Consider the following 22050-nt stretch of genomic DNA (forward strand, 5'->3'; position numbering starts at 1 on the left):
CACTATTCATCTATTAAAAGGAAGTATAACCCTGATACATGAGACAAACTGGATGAACCTCAAAAGTATGTGTTACTACCAAAGTAAGCCAACTAGAAAAGCACAAGTACTGCGGGATTCCATTCACATAAGGAACCAAGAACAAGAAAACCCACAGAGACAGGAAGTAGAAGACAGTCTATTGGGGTCTAGGAGGAGAAAATTAGGAGTCATTATTTAATGGTCACAGAGTTTCTGTTTGGGATGATGAAAAAGTTCCAGAGTAGCGGTCATGGATCATTGCAAATATATTTAATGTCGCTGCATATTACACTTGAGATTAGTTAAAATAGCAAATATGGTTTATCACAATACTACATATACATTCATAAAACACATCAGTATGTTTGATGTGAATGGTGGGAGGGGGTGCAGGACTTGACATTAACAGCCCTAGGGACTAAAATCTCCAAACGTACTTAGGAGTCACCTCAAAAAGCATTTACAAGATCAGGTCACTTTGTCAAAAGCACTTCTTGCCAATGCTGAGCTCAGGAACTGACTCCTTCCAGAAGACTGCCATCTTATCCTCACTAGCATCTGGTTAGTTGCTTGTCCTTAGTATTCCCTCCAGTTATCTCCACAAATATCACTCAACCCAGCATGGAGAGGTGGTAAACTTACCCCAGTAGACGATAAGCCCCTTGAGGGAAGGGACCAACCAATTGCCTATGAACTGCCAATGCAACACTTGGATCTCATCACATTCATAATGAATGGGTGATGTGAGAATAAGTGAATAAATAAATGAGTCTACTAAAAAATCATTATCACATAACTCTTCAGGATCTGGTGTACACCAAGAGAGTGTGGCAAATTTATACAAAGAGAGATGATCTAGGCTTACATTAAACTCATAATGGGATATAGAACCCCAAAGTGTTTAAAATTATAATATAGAGATGGGACAGGGTGAGGAGGACCTACAAGACCTTCTGTGATGGCCTCTGGCAAGCATTTCAAGCAAATCAAACAAGAGTGAGCAGCAGGTGGCACAGAGCACAGCAGACAAAAGCAACAGAACATAACACACAGTGTTCACCTTCTGGGACCTACCTGCTTCTTCCGCGGGCCTTTTCTTTTTGCTTCTGCATGGCTCACCAGTTCTCTACAAAAAAAGGGGGGGGGGCTCTGGTCAGCATCAGTTCCATTCTGACAAACTCTAGCCAGACACAATCACTTTTTACTTGTTAAAAATTCAAGAACAAGGATCCAACACAGTGGCCTAGTGGCTAAAGTCCTTGCCTTGCACATACCACAATACCATATGGGCCCTAGTTTGTTTCACAGCAGCCCTACTTCCCATCCAGCTCTCTGCTACTGGTTTGGGAAAGCAGTTGAACAGCCCAAACCTTGGGACCCTGCACCCACATGGGAGACCTGGAAGAAATTCCTGGCTCCTGGCTCCTGGCTACTGGCTTCAGATCAGCTCAGCCCTGGTCATTGCACTCACTTCAGGGGGGTGAATCAGTGGACAGAAGATCATCCTCCCTGTGTCTCTTTCTCTCTGTATATTTGACTTTCCAATAAAAACAAACAATAAATCTTCTTTAAAAATTCAAGAACAGGGCCCGGTGGCGTGGCCTAGCAGCTAAAGTCCTCGTTTTGAACGCCCCGGGATCCCATGCGGGCGCCGGTTCTAATCCTGGCAGCTCCACTTTCCATCCAGCTCCCTGCTTGTGGCCTGGGAGGGCAGTTGAGGACGGCCCAATGCTTTGGGACCCTGCACCCGCGTGGCAGACCTGGAAGAAGCTCCTGGTTCCTGGCTTCGGATCAGCACAGCACCGGCTGCTGCGGCTCACTTGGGGAGTGAATCATCGGATGGAAGATCTTCCTCTCTGTCTCTCCACCTCTGTGTATATCTGACTTTGTAATAAAATAAACAAATATTTTAAAAAATTTAAAAAATAAAAATTCAAGAACAAGTGTATTTCTAGAACATCTGGATCCTCTGCCAAGGGAAGAACCTGGCATAAATCTAAACCACATTCGACTTAGCAGACACAGGGTAACAGAAGCCAGGGTCAGCTTACAGATGATTGTGCCATCACATTGGGGGAGCTCAGGGTTTCCTGGCACGGGAAATAACCTCTGTCCAACTCAATTAGTACCAGTTGAAAATTGAAATGATTTTATTTTCCTCTATAATGTGAGACTCAATTAACAATATGAGAAAGCTCTCAAGTCCATCAGATTCACTTCCTGTGAGTCAACCCCACCCTCTCCTTCACCCCACCACCCAGCAATCCTACCCCTGAGTGTACACACCAATGAAGGCTCATACTGATGTTTAAGAGGACTCAGGCAAACTTGTTCTGCTAGACTCCAGGAAGGAAACCCTAGATGCACTGCGTCTTTCTTATCCCACTACCAAAGACCATGATGTAAATATTGGTTAGATCTTGCTTCAGTGCAGGAGAAGGAATTCAGATATGATGCTCTGCATCCAGCCTAATCACCCAACTCTGTGACTCCCATCTCCAGCCCCCCAGGGACTGTAATCTGCCTCTGCTTCCAGGACAGGCCGCTATTACAGGACAAATGTTCCTACAATGCCAAAAACAGTAAATCAGCTTAGAAACCTGGCCTGAGGTGCAACAGATGGCTGGCCCATTACTGTGAGAAACTTGAAGGAGAAACTTGGAAATGAACACCAGGTCATTTCTTTTAGTATGGTGCCCCCAGTGGGGTAGTTGCTAAAGGCAGGCTCAAGAACACAGTTGTTAAGGAAATCATCTTCTATTTTCTCCTGAGACTATTTAAAACTTTGACTCGGAAGAACCAGTGAACTCTTGGATGAAGAAGAGCTGAAAACGACTCTGTTGTGTGCATAATTTTCAAAATGCAAGTCTACATTCATGTACTGGCAATGTGCCCCATCTGAACTCCTTAAAAATCAGTTCCTCTGTGAGCATTTAGTAGAACTTTCCTCCTAGGACTGAGATGAGGAACAAATAAATAATCTTGAAACATTTAGCACATTACAACCAGTTCATTAACATTAGCTATTATTCACAAGAAGTTTCCTTTTATTTTCTTTGCTTGAAAAGCCTAGCAATCCCTTTTTAGTTGCCCCTGAACTAAACACTATGATAAAAACTGGACACAGAATGAGAAGGGGTTTTTTTAAAGATTTATTTACTTTTAGTGCAAAGTCAGATATACAGAGAGGAGGAGAGACAGAGAAGTTCTTTCGTCTGATGATTCATTCCCCAAGTGGCCACAATAGCTGGGCTGATCCAAAGCCAGTAGCCAGGAGCCTCTTCTGAGTCTCCCACATGGGTGCAGGATCCTAAGGCTTTGGATTGTCCTCGACTGCTTTCCCAGACGACAAGCAAGGAGCTAGGTGGGAAACGGAACTGCTAGGATTAGAACTGGTGCCCATATGAGATTCCGGCGCATTCAAGGCAAGTACTTTAGCCACTTGCCCACTGTGCCAGGTCCAAAAGGTTTAAGACAAACTTAGACACTATCCAGTCCATTTTTCATACATCAAATCTTATTGTAACAGAGAATTGTAACACAATCTTCCATAATGAATGGGATTGGTAATGGCACAGCTGCCAAACACAGTATGCAAACCACATCCAATTTCTTCTTTTGTTTAATATATATTTCTTCATCTTCATTTTGAAAGGCAGATTTACAGAGAGAGAGAGAGAGAAATAGAGTGAACTCTTCCACCCCACTGGTTCATTCTGCAAATGGCTGCAACATTCAGAACTGCACTGATCTGTTGCCAGGAACCCAGAGCTGTCTCTGGGTCTCCTACATGAGTAAAGGGGCCCAAGGACCCTGGCCATCTTTCGCTGCTTTCTCAGGTCACGAGCTGGGAGCTGGAAGTAAAGCAGTCAGGACAAGTACTCATTTGGGATGCTGACATCTCAAGAAGAGGCTTAACGTGCTACACTACTGTTCCAGTCCTATCCAATCCCTTTTTACAGATGACAACCGTGGGACTGAATAACATAATGACCTTGTACAAAGGTCAATATCATGGAATAGCAGGTTAAGCATCCTTCTGCTTTCAATGCAGCTCCCTGGCAATGGTCTGGGAAAAGAAGATGGCTCAAGCACTTGGACTCCTGCCACTCATGTGGGAGACTCAGAGAAATCCCCTCACTTGTGACCTCAACCTAGTCCAGCAACCAACATTGCAGCCATCTGGGTAGTGAAACTACAGATGGACAATCTCTCTCTCTCCCTTATTCCCTCTCTCTTCTTCTCTCTGTAACTATTTCAAATAAATAAGTCCATTTTTAAAATAACGACATGTACAGGGTCACATATCTTACCAGGAACAGATTTCTGGGGCTACAGGATAGATCTTTAATACTAAGGAACTGTTCCATCAGCTAAGAAAAGCTAGGATTTCACTCTCTCTTGCGCTCGCGCGCTCTCTCTCTCTCTCTCTCTCCCTCTGTATGTTTCATTCTGCCTTTTAAATTGTATTTATGATAAATAAGATTTACCAAGAAATATTTTATATTTGAATAATAAACTATCTTTGATTTATCTGACACCTGAATTTTTTTCCTCTTTTTTTATTATTATTATCATTTTATGATACAGTTCCATAAGCCCTGGGATTTCCCTTACCCCCTCTTCAAGTCCCCTCCCACAGAGTTTCTAATATTATTACTATAATAGAGTTCTTCATACACAGTCATATGTCCATCATTGCGGGCATAGACAATGGCAGAGAGTCCAGCATCCTATTGTCAAGATATAGGAAACAGTTTCATTGGGAGTCCATCTTTGATCTGGAAGTAAAGATGCATACTGCATTGTATCCTCATATCTGGATAAGACAGCCTCCATTACACAATTACTATACATTCCCTTAAATGAAAAGCCACAATACAAAATCAACAACAGGAAGAAGAAATTTAAAATGCCATGAAGTTAAATAACATGCTACTGAATGACTAATGTGTCACTGAAGAATTGAAAAATAAAAAACATGATGCTACTATATGATCTATGAGTCAGTGAAGAATTTACTGAGAAAGTGTTTAGAAGAGATGAAATTAACAAAAAAGTCAAAATCAAAAATGTTTTGAATTCTATATCCCCCATTTTCTTGATGTATTCCTCAGTTAACTCTGAGCTTTGCAAAAGCTTTTGCTCCTTTGCAAGGGAGTCTTCAGTAATATTCATTGTGCCTTTGTCTCTTCTTTTGCTCTTGGTCATTATACTTCTAGTTATCAGATTTTCCTCCTTAGGGCAGTTTCCTAAGCTCTGTAACCCACAGGTCTACAGTCTGATTTTACTTATTGCAGTTGGTACATGGTTTTTTCTTTGCAGTCACTTGGCGCCACTCCTCCCATTGAGTTGCAGGTTTGGGTTCTTATGTTACATTTCCACCACAGTCTCCACAGCCCCAGCTCCTGGCTCACCTGTCTATACCTCCTGTGATACCAAGCTGAGGCTGCACCATTACCTGTCCCTTTCTCCCACTTCCAGTTGGAGCAGGTCCCAGGATTAGGGAGATACCAGGTTAGTGGTGCGGATCTTGCCAGAACCTGTTGGATGTTAAGTCTGAAGGCCACATGGACCTATTTTGACCCATACAATGGCAAAGCCGGTAATATTTCCCCTGTGGGACCAGTGCAATGCACTGAGCTCAAGTGAGTTCACTCCTAGCTCAGTGCATGTGCACCTCACTGCAATCCCTGCTGTCTTAGTTTCTCCACACTGTATAAAATGGCACCTGATGTGCCACTACTGGAGTTCTTGATCTGCTGGCTGTCAAGTCTGAGGGCTACTCAGACCTATCTTGGGTGGGATCTGTAGAATGCTACGTTGTTGCAGTTCATTGAGCCAGAAATGAGTTCACTCCCAGCTCAGTGCATGTGCAATACTGTCCATAGCATTTGCCTCCTTAAACAAAATGGCAAAACTAAACTCTAGAGGGCAGTGTGGGCTGTGAAATCTACCCTGTTCCTGCACTGCCCATCTGAGACCTGCCACTCTGTCTCTGCTGCTGCTCAAATCAAACAGATCAGCAGGACAGACAGTTCTTTGTCTAGTTCACCTCCTGAGCTCCCAGTAAATGCCCCTTCCCACCTTGCTGCTGGTGGAGTTCCAGCTGCCAGTGCAGTTCAGATCACCACTTGCTGAATGCTGCTAAGGTCACTGCAACACCACACCATTGTGTCTGCTGTTTTCCCATGTCTGTCAGTCTCCAGGTGCCCCTCTGATGTTGTTCTGTCTTTTCCTATTTCCTGGAATTTGCCCTCTCTGCTTCACACTGGCTAATGTTTCTCCATCTATTTAAACATGCCCTTACCCTATCCCGCCATCTTGATTCTCTGACACCTGAATTTGAGCAGGATAGAGACAATATGATGAGTGTATTTGATAAGATATAATTCTTGTTCCATGTCAGGCCTACATCAAAGTGCTTTGGTATGCAAATCCCATATTCGATGCCAGGATAAAATACACTACTTTTTTCAATATTTATTCATTTTTTATTGGATAGGTAGATTTACAGAGAGGAGAAACCAAGAGCAAGATCTTCCATCCACTGGTTCACTCCTCAAATGGCCACAACAGTTGGAGCTGACCCTATCTGAAGCCAGGAGTGAGAAACCTCTTCTGGATCTCATATGCACGTGCCAGGTCCCAAGGCTTTGGGCCTTTCTGCACTGCTTTCCCAACCATAAGCAGGAATCTGGATGGAAAGTGAAGTAGCCAACACCCGAACCCACATCCATATGGGATGCTGGGGTTTGCAGAAAGAGCATTAGCCAATTGAGCCATCATGCCAGCCCCATAAGGTACTTTCTTCAACCTCTATTTATCAAACCCTGAACCCTGACCAAGCCCCTCCCACTTTGGGTTTCTGCTGTTTCATTGAATATTCTGCTAAAGTTTCCAATACTATGATGCAAACTATTCATGTATCTGCTCAGTGTCCCCAAGAACAATTTTTATTGAGTAATTTTTATACATTTACAGATATTTTATGAATGTATTCCCTAAGTAAAACAAAGATATAAATGTGTCATCATTGTAGTTAAGGAAAATCATTAAGTGCCGGGGTCCGTGCAGTAGGTGTGGATGACACGAAGGTATGAAGAGAACAGCTCCCCTGTTTCGCAGGGCCCAGGGGAGCTTCCAGCTGTTTGGCAGGGCCCGGCAGATGTCTCTCTGACCACCTTGATGTGGTTTCAACCCCTTTTTCCATGGACACTCAAGCACCCCACTAACAATTCTGTAATCTATTGAAGCATTGTTGTTTGCCCCTATGAAATGACTTTTGTAACTGATGTGAGCTTGGGAGTTAATGTTATTGATAATGTCCTGGTGAGAGGGACTTTAACTACACACAGGAGTACAATTAAGCCCATGTCGTTTCTGGACACCTTATTGTGTGCCTACCCATTGCCCTAGAATCTGGCCCAGACATGTAGCACACCTTCTGGGAAAGGGCTTGATAAATATCCTAAATATTAATGCAAGTGATGGGAGAAAGAGCTGAAACTGCTATGGCAATAAATATAGTTATTGTGATCTCAAAGGCTAGTCTGTCATTGCAATTTCTTTGGAGCATAGAAAATGTAACTGTTTCAGCCTTTTATAAATTTTAGCTAGAGGAATTAAGGATAATTTTATTAAAGAAATATGCTTTTAATTATTGCTTGATTATTTATGGGGTTGTAGAGCCTATAGTTGTAGGGGGATTTAACATTTGAAACTTTTGTCTTGGATTTTTATGTTTTTTCCTTGTGACATATATTTTCCATTAAATGATGGGTAAATTGTACAAACAGAAATGTGGTAGGAATGCATTACTGATTAGCAGGTAACCACACATGCCTTGGCCTTGGAGTCCTGGCTGTCGTTCCATGGTTACTATTGAAGAATGAACAATAGCTTGCTTTGAAGAATATGAATACAGGATTTTGCAAAATTAACTTTAGGGACACCTGCTGAGTCCTGAAATAGACAGAATGACCAAATATCTGTACATGTCCCCCTTAGTCTTGAAATAAAAATACAGCAGTTAGTTATTTGCTCAGAAGCTTGTGAGGTGTCTGAGTAAATCAAAAGGACAGCTTCTTGAGCTGTTGCGAGAGGGCACCAAGTGACAGTGTCCGTGTCTTTCTTTATCGCCGACTCCATGCACCCTTCCCGAGCTCTGAACACGGCTGGAGCTGGACTCCAGCAATTCATATATTTTTATATAATTTTAAAATATATATAAATGCCTTCATAAGATAAAGAGCCTTCAGTCCACAAAAGCCACCTTTGGAAAAGGATACCAGCAACTGATCTGCCAGGTTTACAAAACATAGAGACACAAAAAGAATGAAAAAGCAAAACAAGCCAATGCTGTGGAGCGACTGGTTAAGCCACCACCTGCAAAGCCAGCATCCCACATGAGTGCCAGTTCAAGTCCCAGCTGCTCCACTTCCAACTACTTGGGCCCTTTCCATGTGCAGGACCTGAATGGATTTCCAGGCTCTTGGCTTGGACTTGGCCTTGCCCCAGACATTGTAAGCATTTTAATGAATCATTAGATGAAGGATATCTCCTTATCTCTCCATCTCTCTCACCTTTCTCTCTCTTTCTGTAACTCTGCCTTTCAAATAAAAGGATAATTAAAAGACAGAATACAATATTCCAATAGAAAATGAATAACTCATTACTATCAGACCCCACAGAAAGACGTGAAATGCCTGAAAAAGAATTCAGAAAAAATGATGATAAGGATACTCAGAGATAAAGAATACAGCTGATTAAAATTAAAAAACTATGCAAAAAGCTAGAAATCTTGAATAACATGGACTGGGCCTTTGGTAAAGCAGACACCACATCATCTGCCATGCTTGCATCCTGTATCCAAAGGGCTGGATTTGAGCCCTGCCTGAGGATTCTGGCTCCAGCTGTGTGCTGATGCTCACCCTAACAGGCAACAGTGACAACTCAAGCACCTGAGTTCCCGCCACCCATCTGGAGATCCACACTGAGGTCCAGGCTCCTGGCTTCAGTTCAGCCCAGCCCTTACCACTGCAGCTAGAGAGAAACAAACAGATGGAAGACCTATCTCTCCCACTTTCTTTACCTCTCTGCCTTTCAAATTAAAAACAAAAAAAATCATAATTTTGGATAGACTTCAAAAAAAAAAAAAAGAACCATAGGCAGCATATCTGGTTAAACTACAACTTCTAGCACTGGTACCCCACATCTCAGCATCACTTGGAGTCCCAGTTGCTCTACTTCTACTCCAGCTTCCTGCTAATGTGCCTGGGAAGGGAGCTCAAATGCTAGAGTTCCTGCCACACATGTGGGAGACCAAGATGTAACTCATGGCTCGTGGCTTCAGAGTGGCCAAAGCCTGGTTGCTGCAGCCATTTCACAGTGCACCAGCAGATGTAATGCTCACACTCGCTCGCTCACTCGCTCACTCTCTCTCTCTCCCCTTTCCCTCTCTTTTTTTCCTCTGCCACTCTACTTCTTAAGTCCTTTTTTATTTTAAAAAAAAAAGTGTAATACACACAAGAATTCTAAAATCTGCAAAAGAAAAGCCCCAAGTCTCCTTTAAGGTCATTCCCATTAAAAGAGAGCAAATTTTTCAAAAAAAAAAAAACCATGACAGGCAATGATAGAACAGGATGATATGTTCCCAAGTTCTAAGGAAAACACCTGCCAGTTGAGACTGCTTTATCCAGTGAAGCTATCTTTAATAAAGAAGAATAAAGACTTTCCAAGACAGGTGAAAATTAAAGAAATTCATCCCAACCAGACCAGCCTAATAAAGATGTTTAAGAGAATCTACATATGGGGCCCGGAGCGGTAGCCTAGCAGCTAAAGTCCTTGCCTTGAACGTGCCAGAATGTCCTATGAATGCTGGTTCTAATCTCAGCAGCCCTGCTTCCCATTAAGCTCCCTGCTTGTGGCCTGGGAAAGCAGTCGAAGATGGCCCAAAGCCTTGGGACCATGCACCCACATGGGAGACCCGGAAGAGGCTCCTGGCTCCTGTCTCCTGGCTTCGGATTGGCTCAGCTCCAGCCGTTGCAGACACTTGGGCGGTGAATCAATGGACAGAAGATCTTCCTCTCTCTCTCTCTCCTCCTCTCTATATATCTGACGTTGCAATAAAAATAAATCTAAAAAAGAGGTTCTACATATAAAAACAAAGCAAGATAAACACCATCAGAACACCACTGGGAACAAAAACGGTATTCAAAATAAAGAGATTTCATAAGCAATATAACTAATTCATTATTTATCCATAATAAATTGAATTGCAAACATTCTAAATTTGGGGCCAGTGATGTGGAATAGTAGTCTAAGCTTCTGCCTACAATGCTGTCACCCCATTGAGTGCTGGCTTGAGTCCTGACTGTTCCACTTCCAATCTTGCTTTCTGCTTATGGCTTGTGAAAGCAGTGGAAGATGGCCGGGGAAGGCAGTGGGAAACCTGCAAAAAGCTCCTGCCTTTCAAATAAAAATAAAATAAACCCAGGGGGGAAAAAGTCTAAATTCCCCTGAATTAAAAGATACAAATTGGCTGAATGGATTTTTAAAAATCCATGCATTTGTTACCTACAAGAAACACTACCTTGAGTACAAAAAAAAAAAAAGGTAAAAAAAAAAATCACAGGATCATTTCAATAAATTCAGGAAAAGAATCCAATAAAATTCAAATCCATTCACAGCAGAAGTCTTCAACAAACAGGTATACAAGACCTATAGCTCAACATAATAAACGTGTATCTCTAACAATCACGTAGTGTTTCGTCGCAATCAACTGGGGAAAGTTGAAAGCATTTCCTCTAAGATTTGCAACGGATGAGCATGCCTACTGTCACCACTCTTACTCTCCAAAGTACTGGAAATTTCAGCCAGAGCAATTCGGCAAGAGAAAGAAAGAAAACCCATACAAACAGTAGAGGAGGAGACCAAACTCTCCCTGTTTGCAGATAACATGATTCTGTGACCATTCAACATGCTCCTAGGTAGTTAGGGTCAGGGCCCTGCTGGAATGAGGAAGGGCAAGTCCCTTTAAACGCATACCGGACGGCTTCTGCCCAGAAAGTGCTTGTCGCAAGACAGAAGCGCCATGTCACACTGTGAGTATCTAGTTCATCAGGAGAATGGACAGAGGCAGCGGTCACACCCTTCTGGACAGCATTACAGTTCTGGCCTTAGAGTGAATTTTACTCCTGCTCTTATTAAATGTTGGCTCTTACTCTGCTCAGCCAAGTTGTACTGAAATGACACCTCTCCCACCACTCTCTTGGGCTTTCTGTCTTAGAGTCTCACCAACAACAACTCCTAGTTGCTACGGCAGGAGGTTTCTATCTTCAATAAACCTCACTTTGCTCACTGATTTGTCTGCATGGAAATCCTTTCCCGTGAGATAAAAACCCAGACAGTCTGTCCTTTGTGCCGATTCCCCTGTTGCAACAGTTCTCTGCAGACTGAAACTAAAGATTTTTCTAGATGCTTATCAGAATTGACGAAGAATTTCAATCAAGTTGTGGGACACAAAATCAACCCATGAAAATACAGCAATTTTTTTAATGCAGTAATAGAAAACTCGCCAAGAGAAATGGTAAGAGCAGCTCCATTCACAAGAATTACCAAAAAAAGTAAAATCTCAGAGTAAATTTCGCCAAGAATGTGAGAAACCGTTTGTTGTAAATAAAAATTACATTATAAGCAATGATCTCTTATAAGAGATATAGCACAGTAATAATCATTTTTTAAAAAAGAATGTTTTCCCTACGTGGGAATAAAAAACACTTATGTTGAGGTAGGCTTCACATCTCATCAATACAGAGCACCGTAACTGCCATGTAAAACAGTGCTACGTACACTGCACACTTTGCCTATCTTCACCAAAAGGAAGCCACTGAAAAGCATGTCAGGCATCAATGCCACCTCACGCAAGAAGTCGGTAACCCGGCTGGGTGTGGTTTAAGTTTAGTATGTGACTGGAAGAAGATATTTTTCAGTTATATAACCATGTTAGCAAGTTCTCCTTCTGCGTCAAAGCTCCCTCCTTCAGGAACACCGTGCCTCAGAATAAACTCAAAGCAAGACCACAGAACCCACTCGCCACAGAGCTCAGGCATTCTGAAGCTTTGAATCTATCAGCCCTAGTCTTTGGGAAGACCTACTCAGTATTCGTGAACTTGCCGCCCACATCTAACAAACGATTCCTGGGGCCAAGCAGCCGTCACGGCAGCTGCGCACGCTGATCTCTGATCTCACTGCCTCTAATTTTTCCTCCTGCTCAAAGTCCTTCATCTCCTTCCCTACCACACTCCTGGGGAAACTAGAGTTTGTCGGCAGAGAGGGCAGGGTTTTTGTTTTTTGGGTTTTTTTCCAAATCCTTTTTATTCTTCCTGTAAATGCAAACAAGCAACCAATGCTACAAGAACTTCGTATTTGCAGACACCCCAGGGTGTTTCGTAAAAATCAATCTGACCAAAAAGCATAAAATATAAATTCACCTGATACAAGCACAGGATGGCTGCAGAGATTTCTCCCCCTGCTTCTGCATTACACGGTGTCCATACAAATAACGCCAGAAACCGCACCAATTACCAGAGTCCCTGGGTAAACCTCAAGGTCAGAAGAATTTGCAAGAAAAAGAAAGCAAATAAAATGCATCTTTAAAGAGGTCCCTTCGCTTAGGAGAGGCCGGGCTGGAACATGTTCAAACAAATGCAGATGATTTGGGCAAGAAATTTTCACCTTCCCTGTGTGATTCTGCGGCTCTCTGAGAATCACAGCCCCCACCCCCCACCCCTCGCCATTGCCAGAGGCCTCTTCTAATCTGGAGTCTTAGAGATAATGCGTCTGTCTGTGCTGGGTCCCAGGGGTGAGAGAGACACACTGGAGTGGCCTGGCTGTGGCATGCTTACACACAGAAAATGTTTACTTTGTTCTAATTTTGAAAACCATTCTTACCAAGGGCAGAGGCCTTACAAGGCCCAAGGAAACAAAAACAATAAAAATTACAGTCACTCCCAGTTCCCCTCCAAACAGTAATACTCATGGCTCGGTGGTGTTTAACCCAGTGTGCAGTCCCCACCAACCTGAGGCAGAGGTCACCGGTGCACAGACAACTCCTACCCCCAGAGCTGCAGAATCCCCGTTCCTGGGGATGGGTCCCTGGCCTGTGCGCCTGAAAAAAAGCACCCAGACAACTTTTATGAAGGTTTTCTCTCTGAACTGAGACTCAATCCATACACAAATGCACACACACACATACACACGCACACACATATACACATACATGCACATATACATATGTACACATACACAAACATACACATATATATACATATTTCCTTTTTAAGATGCATTTATTTTTATTTGAAAGGCAAATTTACAGAGAGAAGGAAAAATAGAGAGAGAAATATTCCTTCTACTGGTTGACTCCCCAAATGGCTACAAAAGCTGGAGCTAAGCTGACCCAAAACCAGGAGCCAGGAGCCTCCTCCAAATCTCCAACATGGGTACAGGATCTGAAGGACTTGGCCCATCCTCCACGACTTTCTCAGACCATAAGCAGGGAACTGGATGGAATGTGGAGCAGCCAGGACACAAACTGGGGCCCAGATGGGATGCTAGTGCTTAAAGGTAAAGGAAAAGCCTGGTGAGCCATCAGGTCAGCACCTAGGTATTTGTTTCTTTTATCCACTGTTATACCCCACAGTTTAGCACATAGAGTATACTCAATAAATAAGTACAGAATAAATAAGTAAATAAGCTTGTTTTTCCTTTCATATAGTTTCATTTCTTTAAAAATGCCTTACTGGTTTTTACTTCATAATAATAATAAGGTACTTATTATGTATTAGGTCCCTGTTTTAGAAGTTTATCAAGCATTCTCTCACTAGAATCATAAACTCGTCACACGTTATTATCTAGAACTGCCATTATCCGATGAATAATCTGTGTTTCTCCAACACCACACAGGTGGGAATTGGCAGAGAAGGTTTCAGCCTCAGCAGTGTGAGTGCAGAGTCTTCTCAAATTACATTGGCATTTGTCTTGCAGTATGGCTCAGTGGTAACAAGCTATTCCACTGTTCAGTCACCATAATTTAGGGAGGGCCCGGCGCAGTGGCCCAACAGCTAAAGTCCTCACCTTGAGCATGCCAGGATCCCATATGGGCACCAGTTCTAGTCCCAGCATACCTGTTTCCCATCCAGCTCCCTGCTTGTGGCCTGGGAAAGCAGTCCAGGACAACCCAAAGCCTTGGGACCTGGCACCCACGTGGGAGACCCAGAAGAAGCTCCTGGCTCCTGGCTTCAGATGAGTTCAGCTCCAGCTATTGTGGCCATTTGGGGAGTGATCAAGCAGATGGACGATATTTCTCTCTCTGTCTCTCCTTCTCTCTGTAAATCTGCTTTTCCAAGAAAAATAAATGAATCTTAAAGAAAAAAACAAGAAAAATTCTAACTAAATTTCCCCATAACCATATTGATTTTTGTTAGTATCATTTCTTGAAAATGAAATTGTAAGGTCAAAAGGGAAAAACATTTTTAGGACCTGAATTCACATTGTCTAAATTGTCCTACCAAAATAAGATCCACATCCCCCAGCAGCATGAACATGCCTATTTTTACCACAGAAAACACCGAAGCATTGGGGCCAGCACAGTGGCTCAACAGGCTGCACTTGCTAATGCTGGCTCCTGACTTCAAATCCTCAGCTGGGCTCAGTTCCTGCCACTGCAGTCATTCCAGGATTGAACCGGTTTTTAGAAGCTCATTGTCTATCTCCTCTTGTCTCTGCGCTTCTGCCTCACCAATAAAACTAAATAAGTCTTTAAAAAAAAATACACAGTTTGAACATTGTCGGAGATAGTAAGTGGTGGCTATCGTAGGGAATGTTCTGGTTCTTGTTTAACACAGGACAACTCTTTGCCCAGGACAGGTTCCTGGATGTCCTTACGGACAAAGGATCAAGCATGGACAGAACTGATCTTTTTCCTGCACATGGGAATGCTCCAGAGATCACTCCCCAGGAGGTCTTCGGCTTTCTTTTCTGCATTCTGGGATGTCTGACTTGCACCTTGCGCTAAGTCATACCCACAGTCTGTGCATTCCAGAGATTCACTCCAACAGGGTGCTCACTCTTTCCAGACATAAGAAAGGCCTCTTAGGAGCCAACAGAAGCTGAGTCTACTGTGGCTATCTACACAGGACCTGGCCGGGAAGGGGCGGGGTGCCGGTCCAAGGCTGGGGAGTGCACACAGAGGCAGAGCCTGCACTCTCAGAACTGGAGTTCTTACCCATTGTTTCTCCCTTGACAGAACCTTCCGCCTCTGAAAGAAACCCTGAGCTGTGAAACAATTAGTCCTCAGGTGACTGACTTGGCAACACGAGTGTTCAAAAAAAAAATTGCTTCTCATTCCACAGAAGAGAAAGGAGCAAGATGCATCTATGTTTTGCCCAAGCATTCCACAGGAACCAACACTCTCCCAGAGTGCCTGGCTTCAAACATGTTATCTCTGCAGCAACTGAAATCACCACTGATCCAAGAGTTCTCTAAATGAGCTCACAATATACCATGGCTGCAGACTAACCAAGCCTGTGGGGGCAGCTACTTCCTTGATTGATTCTTCCTGCCTCATACTTACACTGGAAAATCAGAAGTTAAAAGTAAAAGCAGATACAAAGCGGGGCCACGTGGCTGTCTGTCGTGGGGAAGGGGCGCTCACTGCACATCTTCAGGACCCCCTGCTTAGAGGCTTTTCTAACTGGTGCAGGCAGGTACAGCTGAGCATACAGGCTCCCTGGCAGGAAGGGACACTCAGCAGGCTTCTGAGATCACCCCATCCTGGGAGTTAGTATTTTTTCACCCAAGTGGGTACCTGTAGCCAGACCAAGTCTAAGAACCCAGGCCAGGTGCCCCAAGCCCCGCCAAAGGGCCCAGGCACGAAAGGAGTTAGACAAAGTCCCTTGGGCAGTCCAACAGCACACCCCTAAGGTTTGAAGGGGAATGATGGGATCACACAGGTGGTAGTGAGAGATGACCTGTGGTTTTTATGCCCAGGTTAGAAATTACAGCTGAGGGACTGCATAGACAAGTCCACAACATGTGTAAGTAGGGGAATGACAGCATATTGGTTTGGAGGGGAGAACAAGAGTGAGAGAAGTGGTCTGAGAGCAGAATCTGTGGGGGAAATGTGGGCTCGCCCCTGTGGAACTGCAGTCTCTGCTGGCTCGTCCAAGAACTGCAGATGGGGTCAGGCCTTGTTGGGGAGCTAAGAGGATGTCCCAGCTTGGTTGGGGCTCCCACTGGTGAGGACAAGAGTAGGACTGGGGGCAGCAGGCCTGGCTGGACATGCCTACAGCCTGCACCAGCTTGGATATGCACTGGGACTGTGGAACATCAGATTGGGCTAGACTCCAGCCCCCACTGGTACTCGTGAAAGCCAGGTTGGGTGTAGAACAGGCCAGGCTAGGTCTTGACACCCGCTCTGAACTACATGAAAGCTGTGTCTGGGCACGGAACAGGTAGCACAGGGCTGCAACAACCAACCTCAAGAACCAGAACGGGTGTGTCAGGTTGAGCAAGGCCACTGTTCTTGGCAGGACAGGAGGTAGACAAAGTCAACTGGGGCCAAGGACCCAGTGGTGTGTATGCAAGAACTGCCATTGGGAGGAGACTCGATGGAGGAGCTTGGGAAGCTCCTTCATTGGACACAGTCCTTACAGGTGAGTGCAAGAAGCAAAGCAAGGAGCAGCCCAGACAATGCCAGGATACAGTGCCTGCTGGCATACATGTGGGTCGGGTCTGGGGACAGACTAGTCTGGGCCAGCACGAAACACCCATGGCAGCACCAGGGCAGGGGGCAGGAGGAACCAGGTTGGGCCACAACACCAGCCAGTTCACATTAGGACTGGGAGAGCAATTAGGCTTGGCTGGGGTAGGCTGCAGCACTAACCACCAGGATTTTGAACAGGGGCAGACCAGAATAGGTCAGGCTTCACGGGACTCAGGTCACCTGGCCTGGGTCCTGGGGCCTGTGAGGTGCCAGGTTTATGAGCCTTAGGGCTGCAGGATCCAGTGGGACTTAGGTCACCTGGCCAGGGTCTTAGCACCCACCTAATAGGTGGGTATCAGATTCATGAGACCCAGGGGTGGGGGACCCAACAGGGCTTGGGTCACCTGGCCCTGGTCCTGGGGCCCGCCTTCGATGTGAGTGCTGGGTTCGTGAGCCCCAGGGGTAGGGGATCCAGCGGGGCTTGGGTTGCCTGGCACAAGTCCTTGGTCTCACCTGCTAGAACATATCTTTCTTAATGAAAAGGGTGGAGCAGTAAACACATGCCCTATTGTAAAAGGAGAATATGGCAGCTCATTTGGTGCTACAGCAGCAGAACAGAACTAACTGGACAACTACTCAAACGAACGATGACAGCAAAAAATTTCAGTGAATGGAGCCAATGGACATTGGGAGGGTGACATCATCCTTGGATTGGTGAAATTGGCAGCATTTCAGAACTATCCAAACCACCTGGAAAGAACCCTCGGAATGTACACTTTGAGACTCTGGGTTGATATGAGGTGGAGGTTCCTCATTCCTGGGTGCTGGGACGTGTGCAAAGTCATGAGTTGTTCCCCCTTTGTCTCTCTCCTTCCCCCAGAAACAACAAGAAGAAATAGCAAATTTGGAAGCAATGAGTACACCCAATTTCCCCTAAACCTTGATCCTTCCCACCCTGATCCAACATGTAATCATTATAAAATCTAAAATTTATTTAAAAAATAAGTTTAAAAAAGTAAAAGCAGATAGAGTTGGGATTCCATTATACTGAGCAAAGACATTATGTGCAAAGAAGGAAGAAGGAAACGATCAAATTGATGCCCGGGTTTTGCCTGCGTTGACAGCCCATGTCCTCTTCAGCGTGCCCGGTACCCATTGACAAGCACATGGGCTCTGTGGGGACAGGGACTGTGTCAGTGCCACTTATCATTTGGTTGTCTGTTAGGATAGCCTCCAGCCAGGAATAACTGATACAAAGAGGTTGTCCAGAAATGTTCTGCAGAGGTGGTGAGCTGAGTGAGAAGCGCAGAGGAAGGCACCTAGCCTTCCCTGGGGATACTTCCGCTCCTCCATGGCCACTTCCACACAGCTGGCTCCTCCTGCCAGGACTTGATGATCCAGGCTCTCGAGCCTCAGGCATCAATTTTCATTCTGGGTTGGCAGGTCCCAAGCACTCCTGCACTTCTTATTAGGAAAATGAATGCTTTCTCAGAAGTCGCTATCTTCGCTTTCATGTCTCATCCAGTTTTCACATTTTCCCAAGGACACTAGATGGTAAGGCAAGTCAAGGGTAAGATTATCCTGATCAATACAGAACAATCAGGACTCATCATGGAGTTCAGAAAAAGTACCGTTCCAGGCAAAAATAATGTTCTAGAAAATAGGAAAAAAAACAATAAAAAAATAAAACAATAAGCCCTGAAAGCAGTTTCAATAGATTAATCAGTACTTTCTTTCGTAGAGATGGAGTGAGAACAGTGGATGGGTGAACAGGATCAATGAGAACAGAGAGGAATGAAAGGAGGAACAAAGCAGATGCCTCCCATCTGTCCTTGAATGGGTTTAAGCGCCAAAGGCTGAGGGCAGGACCGCATGGTTCTACCACCCATGAATGACATTCTAGGCAAGAGGTGATGGCTAGAAGCTGAGCGTACCAATGACAAACAACAGGGATTGGTTCTGAAAAGAGACCTTTCTCTGGACCATAACATGAACCCCAACACTCTGAAATGGGAAGCTATAGCAACAGCCAGGTGCAACCCCTTGGCATGAGCAGCCAACAACATTCTCATTATGGAGCCTTCAGAAGTCAGGGATCCAGGCAGGAAACAGGAGAGGCAGACTGCTGTGGTTGCTCCTGAGACAAGTCTGGGAAATCCAAACAATTATTAGAGGAGCACACACTGTCTGTCAAGCCACAGGGGTTTGTGCCAACATGATTTGCATTTCCCAGGCTAGTGACATTTGAGTTGCAAGTGGACAAGACAGATTTGGCTAGAGTTTCGCCACAGAGGGATGCTAGCCTAATGAGATGCTCAGGGCACTGAGGCCACTGCTAAGCCTATCTGGGCAGCCAGAGATTTCTCCATGAGGATCCAGAGCCAGAGTCCAGGGGGCTGTTGGCAGCCCTGATGTGTCTGCAATAAGATCCACTGCACTGTGGACTCCAGTGCTCCGTTCTCCTCCTGAGCCTCCGCATCCTCACTGGTAAGACAAAGGGATTTCAATCCAGTCTCTAAGATCCTTTGAACACTGGTGTTCTGAGAAATCTAGGACCACAAAAGGAGTGAAAGTGAAACCAGAGCAACTAAGGCTCAGGCTAAAGACACACGGCAGCCAAGAGGCAGCAAGACACATGGGCTGAGGATCCATGCTCTGGGCTTGGCGGGACCAGGTTTAGAGCCAAGGGCTTTCACTTACTATCGGACCTCAGTGTGTATGTCTTAAGCCTGATGTGAGTCCCTTCTTATCTATAAAATAGCTTTAATATAGTGCCAATCTCATGAAAAAAATCTTGAGAATAATAAATTCATATTGCCCACTAAAATTAATTGGCTCATTTTACCCAGCATAGACTGAGTACTTCATAAATACCACTTTAAACAAACCAAAAAGGTAAACCAAGGGAATGTCCTGCCTCTAGAATTTTCTGAATCTCAAGATCCTCTTTTTGGCTTTGAAGTCTTTGTTCAAAAAAAAAAAAAAAAAAAACTATCCCCTTTCTCAGCTTCAAAACAGAGTGGGGGGCTGCCAACCATCACACCTTCCTGAAAGTATGATATCCTGGATTTTTTTAAGGGTATTTCCAGGATTAAGCCTAAAGTCTGGGAGTTGCAAGGGGGCCCTCTGTTCTAGGCCTTGTCTTGCTGAATGGCCAATTGAAAGACTCAGCCCACCCACATGCAAAAACCTATTTATTAGAGGAACGCAATTCACATTATGTGCCACTAATTATCCTAGGAAGGCAGTAAAAATTAATAAGGAACTACAGTTTAATTGTTCCATAATGACAGAGAGTTCCAAAGTACCCTCTTGAGTAATAAAATTAACATTTAAACTAGTTCAGTCAAAGAATTTTCTCTTAAATATAACTCTTCGTTGCCAGCACGGTTTATTCACTTATTTTCTCTCTGGATGATTCTAAAACAGCACAAATTTAATTTTGAGAATCTACCCAGTGTCCCAAGAAATTGACTGTGATACCTACAGGATTTGGGGTGAACTGTGGATGGCAGAAGGAACCATACCTCTAAACACACACAGTCATACCTGTATTTATGTGAGGGCAGGGACATTTCTCACAAGTCAGACTATTTTCCTAAAGAGATGTGGGGGCTACAGACAGCGCCAAAACTCTGTCCAGGTTAGGGTACTGTAAAATCTCTAACATGAAATTTTAGCTGCAATACCATTCCTTCATATTTGAAGCTGTATTGCTCCTCAGGATCCTCTCAGCACTGTTATTTAAAACAAGGCAGTAGTTGGGCCTGGCCCAGTAGCCTCCTGGCTAAAACCTCACCTTGAAACCACGAAGATTCCATGCTGGCATTAATTCATATCCCGGCTGCTCCACTCCCCTTCCAGCTCCCTGCTTATGGCCTGGGAAAGCTGTCAAGGACAGCCCAAAGCTTTGGGACCCTGCACCCGTGAGGAAAACCCAGAAGAAACTCCTGGCTCCTGGCTTCAGATTGGCTCAGCTCCAGCCACTGCAGCCACTTGGGGAGTGAACCAGTAGACAGAGATCTTTATATCTCTCCTTCTCTCTGTAAATATGCCTTTCCAATAAAAATAAATAAATCTTAAAAAAAAAGAAGGCAGTAGTTTCAAACATGCCTGTAAAACGTGGAGTCTAATTTCTCTTCCATGGAATGTGTGAATTCTCTCCTAACAAAGAAAATGTAACAAAAATGACATTGTGACTTCTAGCACTCTGCTTTCTAAAAAGTTCTAAAATGGCAATGGCTTTCATTTGGCCCCTGGAACACAGATACGACATAGTGTTATGAGGAAGCCCAGGCACAAGGAGAAGGAACACCTGGGTGTGGCAGCCAGCAGACCCTGCTAGGCCCCCAGCCAACAACAGCATCACCTGCCAGGCTGGCAAGTGAATGAGCCTTCCGGTGATCCAGCCCCCACCATCCCAAGCAGCAGCCTCAGACACTGTGGAGCAGAGACCAGCCCTGTGGCTCTGAACTTCTGACCCAAGGAAACCACTGGAATCGCTAGGATACTTCAAACAGCTCCCAGAAAAGCATCAGTAGAAGATAAGCTTACGTAGGTGCCTTCAAAAAACAAGTTTGAAAGGTCAGCGTTGCAGCACTGTAAGTTAGATGTCTACCAGCAATGCCAACATCCAAACGGATATTAGTTCAAGTTCTGACTGCTCCAGTTCCGATCTAGCCCCCTGAGAATGTGCCTAGGAAAGCAACAAGTGGTCCAAGTGCTTGGGCTCCTGCACCCATTGGGAGAATGGCAAGGAGTTCCAGCCTCCTGGCTTTCGACTAGCCAGGCCTGGCTGTTGTAGCCACTGGGGGAGTGAATCAGTAGATGAAAGATCTGTGTCTGTCTGTCTGTCTGTCTGTCTCTCTCTCTCTCTCTCTCTCTCTCTCTCTCTCTCCCCCTTTATCTTTCTCTACGTTTAATTCCCTCTTTCTTTGTAACTCTGCCTTTCAAATACACAAATATGTTCATACACACTTCCCGTGAACTTTTTAAAGCCTGAATTTTTGAATCAGTTATTACATGGCAGTAGATAACTGTAAAGATGTGTTTACAGACGTTGGACCTCCTGGATTTGGAATGAAAACCTAGTGTTCCCAAGGCTTCATCCATTCAGAACAGAGCAAAACACAAACGGAAACTAGTCGAGCCTAACTGTCCCTGGCCACTAGCCTTCCCACACCCCATCAGGGCAACAGATCCCAAACATTGCTCTGATGCCCTGAGCAATTTTAAGGTCGAAGGATTTTCTTATAATTCAC

The 22050-nt window shown here is 44.5% G+C and overlaps 1 long non-coding RNA gene across 1 annotated transcript in view; it reads right to left on the reverse strand.

Moving 5' to 3' along the window:
* Nucleotides 1–22050, reverse strand: part of LOC131482603 (uncharacterized) — a 114213-nt gene that overhangs the window by 46763 nt on the left and 45400 nt on the right. The gene's annotated exons all lie outside the window — the stretch shown is intronic.

The sequence above is a fragment of the Ochotona princeps genome, chromosome 19 (genome assembly GCF_030435755.1).
Source record: "Ochotona princeps isolate mOchPri1 chromosome 19, mOchPri1.hap1, whole genome shotgun sequence".
In the NCBI taxonomy this organism is placed as follows: domain Eukaryota; kingdom Metazoa; phylum Chordata; class Mammalia; order Lagomorpha; family Ochotonidae; genus Ochotona; species Ochotona princeps.